At 40.7% G+C, this 6,394-nt stretch overlaps 1 protein-coding gene across 1 annotated transcript in view; it reads right to left on the bottom strand.

Moving 5' to 3' along the window:
• Positions 1-6,394, bottom strand: part of vg (transcription factor vestigial) — a gene marked incomplete at its 3' end in the record, with an annotated part of 78,743 nt that overhangs the window by 55,374 nt on the left and 16,975 nt on the right. The window lies entirely within an intron of this gene.

Below are 6,394 nucleotides of genomic sequence, written 5' to 3'. Positions count from 1 at the left end.
ATACAAAGTTATAAAATTCTGTCATTGTTGCATTTATATTTTTTTCTAAATGAAATCAAAATTCCGTCTGTAAAAATTTCAATGCTTTGTCATTGTTTTTATGTAATGGTTCATACAACCGATAATCTCGTTTGCACTGTTGGCCAATACAATTTTTTATACGTCGAGGATACGGGCATACGAGATCCTCATTCTAGGTGGAAAAAAATTTGTACGCGTCCCCTTTCAGCGGCACGTTCGAATTGAATGAATACAAAATTGTTTCTCAATTAGACGGAATTCCTTAACGCGCGGAACAACATAACAGACATTTTTCACCGACAGAATCGTTGACAGCGCGAATGTCGTTATTTCGGCAGCGCGGCTCTCCTTCCTTCGGCGCGTCGCGTCGCGTTCGTTAATCTCGAGCGAGACGCGTGAAGAATTTGGCGAACGACCGATGAATCGCGTCCAGCCAAAAATTTGTCGCCCAAGTCGTTTTCGCGAGTTAATCAAGAATTGTCAGCGATTTGGCTCGCCACGCTTGGCCCTGCGTTGGTATCGTTTCAAAACGAGACGCGTACGCCTTGCCCATCCTAATTAGAGAAACGTCACTTGAACCTTTCGATTAACTGAAGATGAACTTATTGACAAATGAAGATTGCGAAATGAACGAGTATAGTTTACGAGATAAGAAGAGCATCTGAATCTAGCAGATACTGGTTGCAATAAATATTTCAAAGGATTATTCCACGTTTGAAGAATCGGTGTCAAACGGCGTTCTCAATAACCGATGCATTTTTCATTGCTATTTCCCGATCGAGGTCGCCGAAGGCAATTGTTCGCGCTCGGCATCGAAACGATCCGGCATTAAAGCCGTCCTAGATCGTGTCCCTCGTGCCGATCTCGAAGGCTGAACCGGACTCCCGCAGCTTCCTGATACCAGTTGCCTCTACTTTTTTCTCCATCGCGCCACTCTGAATCGGTCTTCTCCATTGTCTCCCGTGGGCAACAGGTTACTCACTATCGATTCGATCGCGCCACGCTTCCGGGAGCCTTCGACGATCGGCAAAAAGTCCATTGTTTGCTTTGACTCGCATCAAACGTAAACTACATATCGCCAGTGATAGTGATATTAGATATTAAAATCGATTCCAAATACTTAGTATAAAATACTTCAACAATTTCATTCGTCTATTTAGAATTAATGTAAAATTATAAAATGTTGAAGAATTAAAATCATTTTTTTTAACGTGTTGTAAGCGTTGACAAAACGGTAGCAAATTCCGAGTGAGAAGAAGCGGAAGGTGGGCGAAAAAATGGTGAGCTATCAAGAGTAAGAGAGAATGAACGAACCGCTCGGAATTGCAAATCGGGCGACCAGATGGACGAGCGTTTGTCGAAGGGTGAAATTCCACGGGCAGCCATCCAGTCGGCCAGCCAATGGAATAATATTTGGGTTACGCAAGCAAAGAGGAAGAAGAACGAAGGAAGGAAGGAAGGCACGGAGGTGAAAACGAGGCAATAGAAGAAGAGGAGAAAGAAGAAGGAAGCGGCGCGGCGGCTTGGCGTCGTCGCGTTGATGCCAGAGGACTCTCTAATAACTGTCCTTCGTGACAAACCATGGACGCGTTCCTTTTCCAGTCTGTCATTGAATTGTAGATTCGTATGGACAGATGGACACGTCCGTCGACAAACTTGCAGTACTTACGAGCGACAAAAAGCACTGAGACCCTGAAAATCTTACGATCGTTTATGTATACTGTCGACAGATCCCCGGAGACTTCCGTTTCGACTCGGTCGTCGCGCCGCTTCGTTCCTGAATCGATTCCACGCGACCAGATCGCTCCAATAAAATTAGCCAGGAACATCGATTCACTCAAATCCCATCCGTTACATATTATACATAAATTCAAATACTTTCTTTTATATAAAATTACCACAAAAATAAGGAATTACTATAATTTTCAAAATTGTAAATTAAAAGTATGAAAATATTTCTGTGAACAAATACAAGAAATCATTCGTTGTATGTTCTAATGCAGTACTAGTGGCTAGTCGTATTGTTTATAAGTACGAACGTTCTACGAGCACCTCTTGTAGTGACCAAGATTCTCGGTAGTCTCAACGGAGAAGCCATTAATCTTGGTTGATAGAAGCTCGCGATTTGGGCGGATTAGAGACAGCTCGCGACTGGTAATTGTGTTTAAATATACCCACGCGTTGGTATAAGGAAGAATTCAAACGCGGACGAGGGTTAATTGTGATTTGTGGCTCTAGATTGTTGCAAATAGGACGGCCGGACATTTTCTTGGACATAATAGAACGAATAAAGATGTCCGTTGCGCACGTTTGCGCACGGCACTCGGCACACCAGTTTACCCTTTGGATTAATCGACCACCGCGTCCCTGACGAACAGCGTAATCGCTTGCGAAATCAATGCTTTTCGCAAAATTCTGATGCTTATCTTTTCCCAAAGCAGGGATCGGTCTCGAAATAGAGCTAAAAGATCGTCTATTCAAACTTCTAAGAAGCCAGTGTGGATATTTTCATGTACGAAAATTCTATCATCGACAGTCAGAGAATCCAGTTACGTAATTGTTAACTATACTCTGACAAATTTAGTTTCATACATATAGAAACTAGCATCACTCGTCTATTTTTTGCTAGAAGTTATTTAAGGAGGAGTATTAATTAAATAATTTCATATGTAAAAATTTTATCATCGACAATCAGAAAATCCAGTTACAGAATTGTTGACTATACTCTGGCTAATTTAATACGTATACTCATAAACAGTGGCATCTTTCGTTTTTCCTTTTGCTAACAATTATTTAAGGAGGAACATTTACCAAATTACGTACGTTAATGACAAAATTTACTGTTGCCAGCTTATCGAGGTTCGCATGCAACATATTTAACTCAAATTGACGTGCAGTGAAACAGTGAAAAGTGAGACGTACGGCGAGAATAAATTACCGGACTCAAAAACACTTCCCATTTAATTAACGTCATGTAATGAGAGATACAGATCCACGTGGTTGATCATCGTCCGCCAAAAAAGCGAGCAGGTGAACAGCCCCGTCCGTTGAACGTAATATCGAATAGTGCGACTAACTGACTCAATTCTTAACTATTTAGTTCCATGTTCGAGAAATCAAACTGAAAAATCGATCGTCAACAATAGTATAGAATAAAATTTGTCTTAATTGCAAAACTTCATTTCTGTTCAATAATACAAAATCTTATATTTGCATTGTATGTTTACTTGCCTTATTAGGCTTAAGAATATATACAGTCTCTTCCTTACAGTCAAGATTACAAACTATAATCTTTATTAATTTATATTAATCTACATTAACTCATAAACTTTGACGTCATGTTATTCTGCTGTCCTTTTCACAAAATCGTGTATTTTATTAACATTAGAACTGCCAAATTAGTCAATATAATTGACTTTAACTGGAGAAATGCACATATAAAAAAAAGTCTGTAATTCTACTGTTAAAGAAATTGAGAAAGTGATGACAACTATATTTCTCAGCTTATTTCCTTAGATTTTATCACATTTTCCTAAAAACGAGCAATCTAAACGCAGTTGACGATGATTCTTTTCTTGGGCCAAACTGAAACGATTCCGGTGTGGTCAATCGGCGTTCGTTTAACGACGGAACCGCAGGAATTCCGGCGTGGTCTCGCTAACGAGCGAACAACGGCCGCGAAAAAGCGAGCAACGCGAGACTTTCACCGAAACGTCGCGAAATCGAGGTGAACCCGCCGTACCGGTTTACGCGAAAAAATTCATACGTGACCCGGTGGCGGTGATCAGTGGTGTTGCGTGGCCGAGAGGGATCAAGCAACCCGTGGTGGATCGGGTGCCAGGCAAAGACACCGGTGGACAATCCGTTGTTCGTCGCGTAAAAACCGAACGGACTGCCGGCCGTGGTTAAACCTGATCCGATTCCCCAAAGACCGGCGACGATCGTCCTGAACGAGCGACGCACACCTTCGCAGCGGACGACAGGACAGTGTTAGAATTGAGATCTGTTAGAACGTTTCGCGAAACGTAGAATCCCCGAAGAACGATCAAGGGAATGGAAACGAGACGGAGGCTCGTTAAGATACAATCTTTCACTGGAGAATAAAATGCTGGATTAAACAGAAAGTTCGTGATTATATAAAATTTAATATCAACGTATTTAAATTTTGATTCATTGATTTATTTCGTTTTACATTCTTTCACTAACTTTCATGGAACTTAAAGACTCTATTTCTAAAAATAGTGCAAAATATGAAACGAAATCATAGTAGTTGCCTTTATTGAGTATTTCTCACATTGTTTAGCAAAGGTCAGTTTTACATCTGTTCTAATCGACCTATTAAGAACCGGAGTGAACTTCCCTGAAATTTCAAATAATGAAATAAAATAATAAAAAATGATTAGGAAACAACGTTATAATAAATATAATAAAAAAGCGTTTAAAAAAATTAATTCAAGTTACGTTATAATTAATTCGCACGGAATCAAAAAGCGCTTCATGGAATTAAATTCAGCACTCGAAAAAAGTGATGATGTTCTGGTGAACTGTTCGAAACACGTGAAATAACGAGGAGCCACTGAACGTGGGTCACGGTCGAGGATTCGATTTCAATTAATACCTCTCGTTACCCGCAACGAGGACGAACCGCCTCGGAGTGAAAACAACATCCAAGAAGAAATTCCAATAACGAACCGACCGCTGAACGCGAGAATCTTTTCTAATTACCTCTCCGTGCCCTCTGCGAATCGCGTTAAACACTGAAATATGCAGCGAGAGCTGTTGTCTGTATAAAACGACTCGATATTTAACGTTAATTCCCTTTCGCGTAAAGAAGAATCGAAACTGCCACGAGGACCACTAATTACGCTCGACACGCCCTAAGAATATGAGGAACATGGGAACGCCTCGAAGAGGAGTCCTTAGGAATTCAAACACATTCAACAATTTCTTATAAACTCGGATAAATACTTTTAATATTATTTCGATCTGCACGTGTGATAAATGTTGCCGATATTTGAAACAAGATTTTCAACAATATTTATTAATCTCGAATACGTCGACGAGCATGTGGACCGCTTTAGGAACACACGACCGACCAGTTTCGGTATTCGAACCGTCAGAGACGGTGAATTCATTACAATTAATTCGTTTTTCCGGTCGCCGGAGCACGTGTACCGTGACAGGGGATGCATGAAAATGAAGTACCACGAGTCGAAGAAGCGTGCAGCATCGGAAGTTAAATCAACGAAGCTGTTCAAGAGCCAAGCCGACGTAAGAACAATCTGCTTCCTATGCTAGGCTGATTCCGAAAAATTCTACTGATCATAGCCAAGGGATTAAGTATAAATACGTTGAGTTCACCGTAGCTGTGGGAACCAGACAGCCTTTAAGCATGACCGCGGTTCTTTCATCGTAATTTATCGAACAACGTTTAAACATTTTTATAATTCAGGAGTGCAGATTTTTTAATTACGTTAGCAGTTAATAGTTAAATTTCTTTAAATCCCAATCGTTAATTCGAATTTCTCACAATTAAATAATTTTAATCCTTAATTAGTCTGAATCAAAAATCAAACGTTAATTCTCAATTGGTATTCGACTGAATTAAATATTTCAATTATCTGCAACCTTGTTACAAACCAACCAATGGGTTTTCATTTAAAAAGGATCAGAGAATACTTTGTATACAGCAGTGGCTGCAAAACTATCGTTTATTGAACGCAAATGCATGAAATTGGTCAGCAATGATTCAAAGGCTAAGCACATTTTCAAATTGGAGTTCCTGAAAAGTCTCTTAGACGCTATTTAAGGGGTTAACGAGAAACAACTTCTTCGGGCGCAGGTATTTAGCCGTTGAACGCGATCGCGGCGGGAAACTAAGATCGTGAGAGTCGGATTCTGTCTGTGGACCACCTATCGAGCAGCAGTCGCGCGAGCAAGCCGCTCGAGCGTAGATTACGATTTCGACGTTTCCTCGGATTCGCCGATGCTCGTACCCGGTACCTGTTCGTATACGCGCGGCGGCGCGTTTAACCGTGCCTAGGCCATGCTTTAATCGCGAGTTAACAAGAGTAGAGTTTCTGCGATTCCCTGCGGAAAACGGAATTCGTTCCCCGCGGATGACTCGCTCCCAGAGAGCTCGACCGTGGACTCTTAGTATCGCGGCGCGTTAATTACGGCTGCATTAAAATTGTTTACTCGTCGGCCACATAATTGACTTATTAATATAGGGCTAATTGAAATGAGCAGCTGCGTTGAATAGGGACAGCTAAGGTAAATGTCCCTATTTCTAATTAATGAGATATTATTACATCATTTTAACATAATAAACATTTAATAATAACAAGTGTTCTTAAGGATGTATTGGCTATAC

This window comes from Ceratina calcarata, unplaced genomic scaffold, assembly GCF_001652005.2.
Source record: "Ceratina calcarata isolate Rehan_Ccalc_2016 unplaced genomic scaffold, ASM165200v1 scaffold262, whole genome shotgun sequence".
NCBI lineage: Eukaryota > Metazoa > Arthropoda > Insecta > Hymenoptera > Apidae > Ceratina > Ceratina calcarata.
Note: the sequence above shows the minus strand (reverse complement) of the source record. Positions and strands in the feature narration are given on the sequence as shown.